A 2,965-nucleotide genomic window follows, 5' to 3' on the forward strand; every position below is an offset into this window, starting at 1 on the left:
TGGGACGAATCCCACCAGGTTTCCGTTAGCCCCACTAAGTCATAGGTGTTTTGTGCAAGCAGGAGCGCTAGTTCATCCTGCTTGCTCCCCATGCTCCTAGCATTAGCGTACAGGCACTTGAGCCCTGTAGGCACTTGAGCCCTGCGACTGGTGCCTTTGCTGCCCCCCTGCTCTGAGTCCCAAGGGGCCCTTTGTTTCTTACCTTCTCGTTTCTTACCTGTGCCGTAGTGCTGGCCTGCCCATGGCTTTCAGGTTCCCAATGCTCTCTTTCTTCAGGCTGGGCTGTCCTTGTGGGTGCCACATGGTTTGGTGGTCCACAGCTTCCCCCGCCCTCATCTTCCCCTCCCCCCGGCGAGCCTAGTTTAAAGCCCGCCGGAGGAGATCCCCCAACCTAGAAGAAAACACACGCTTACCTTTGGAGGACAGGTGAAGCCCATCCCAACTGAGCATGTCCTCAACTTATTATAAATGACTTGCTTCTTTCTAAACTGTTCAGTCCACAAGTGTTAATGACCCTCTCCTTTTCAATGGTGTTAACTGTTCTGGGTAATGTAGCTCCTATTTCACAGCCCTGCAAATTGTTTTTAACTCCAGCGAAAAACATTAACTCAGGTGAATATTAGCTTAGGTATGGAAATAACGTTCAGTGAAGCACTGGATGCACTGTCAAGATACTCAGAAGAGCTAGATTTTGTTTTATGGATCAGAAAGAGAGATGTACACTTCATTGTAATGACTACACGACTAGTGAAATAACATGTTTTGATTATTTTTGCCTACCTTGCTGTATTTTTATATCTAATAGATGAAACAGCAAATTAATGTACATTCCAATAAAGTTATTTTTGTTATTGCTTCAATCCTAAACTGCATCATGCAACCCCTAGCACATTAGCAAAACTTCTAGTTTCTTTTTAACTGGAGGAAAGTATGCATTGAGTTATGTGATAATACACTACACCATCAACACCCCCCTTTTCAAAATCCTAGATCTGCCCATGCATGCAGGTGGTCTGGTGCATCATCCCATAACACAATGCATATTTTTCTCCAATTAAATAGAAACTACTCGCTTTACTATTATGCATTAGGACTATATTATTCAGTTTATGATCCAAACAAAAACAAATATAACTAGTCTGTGGGGGGCTGACTACCAGCTCCAGGGTGGGGCAGTGGGCACTGCGGGGTACTGTCTGGCCACAGAGAGGACTGCTCTCTGCACCATCACACAGGTCCCCCAGACACTCCACTATGGCCCCAAAGTGTCCTTCACTGTCCTTCATTCCTTGCTTGGAAAGAGGGGCAGGAAGAGAGAGGCAGCAGATTAAGAGTCCCAGAGTAATGGCTGGAGGACATTGCAATGCCAGAGCCACTGCTACTGCCAGTTCTTCCTCTGCTTGCACTTGTGAGATGTCTGTCCAGGCAGAATTGCTCACTGAAAAAACTTCCACCCAGGTCCTGATTATGTGCTGTGGAGACTGTGGCTTGCAGATTCCTTCCAGTGATGGCCAGGTGAGGGAGTGTCTGTGATGTGAGTGGTGTCTCCTGGTGGTGTCCCTCAGGGAGCAGGCAAGAGAGTTACAGGAGGAGGTGGCAAGGCTCTGAAGCACCCTCAAGGTGAAGGGTGTGGGCAGGAGTGGACGCAGTCTTAGATTCATAGATTGGAAGGGGCTGGAAGGGACCTCGCAAGATGGTGTTGCCAGCAGATGAAGGCTGCACAGATGACGGCTGCGCAGATGGTGTCACCAGCAGCGATTCGGTCTCTTGGACCACAGGATGTTGCTCCAAGGATTGCTAGGAAGAGAGAAGTTCCACCTGACAAGCTTGCTAATCTAGTGAGGAGGACTTTAAACTAGGTTACTGAGGGATGAAGCCCTGATGTAAGTGGGGAAGTAGGTAGCCTGAGGGAAGCACAAGCAGGAGTGGGCAATAAGAAAAGCCTTTTCATTCTTCCTGAGAAAGTATGGCAATCAGCTAATTACTTCAGTCCATGAATGCATGGAGACTGGGAAACAAGGAGAAGGAATTAGAAGTCCTCATATAGTCCCAGAACTGTAATGTGATTGAAATAACGGAGATTGGTGGGATAGCTCAAGTGACTGGAGCACTATCATGGATGGGTATAAATTATTCAGGAAGGACAGACAGGGGAGAAGAGGAGGAGGAGTTGTACTTTATGTAGCAAAGCTGTATGATTGCTCAAAGCTCCAGTCTGAAACTGGAGATAGGTCTGTTGAAAGCCTCTGGGTTAGGGTCAGAGGGGAGAGCAACAAGGGTGATGCTGTGGTGGGGGTGTGCTACACACCACCAGACCAGGAGGATGAGGCTTTCTTCAAACAGCTAGTGATACACCACACATGCAACAAGCTTCGATAAGTTGGGTTGAAGACATGGCATCACAAGAATTGTCAAGCTTTCCTTGTGAAAACCAGTGGAGAAGGGACCTGTTCCAGGCAATAGCTGTGAAGCTGAACTACAAGTACAACCTGTCACTACCACCACGTTTCAGACAACCGACTGCCTCCTTGCTTAGTGCTGATCACATCTTTTACTCCCATCAGGTGCCTTTGCTGAGCTTTGACCCTCAGCTACTGAAAGCAATCCTGGGATGGGGCAAAGAGCATGACAAAGAACATGCTGCTTGTATGAACTTCAATAGAGTGCCGGGTGCCTGTGCCTGTGTTCTTGGACTCTGTCTGTGACTGGTTTCCACATCTTTACACGCTGGCAAGACACTACCCCACCCTTCCAGTGAACTCGGTGGACATTGAACATGCCATCTCAGTGTATGGACAAGTGTTCACCTTGCAGAGACAGAGGAAGTCAGTGGCAACTGCCGGTGGATGTTGCATGCTAGCGTTTAACAGCTAACATGAATTGCTTGACTCAAGGTTAGCACTGCTAAATTCCATTTTACAACATTAATATAAATTATGGTGATGGTATAAGTTATACTTCATGG

This window comes from Alligator sinensis, unplaced genomic scaffold, assembly GCF_000455745.1.
Source record: "Alligator sinensis unplaced genomic scaffold, ASM45574v1 scaffold103_2, whole genome shotgun sequence".
NCBI lineage: Eukaryota > Metazoa > Chordata > Crocodylia > Alligatoridae > Alligator > Alligator sinensis.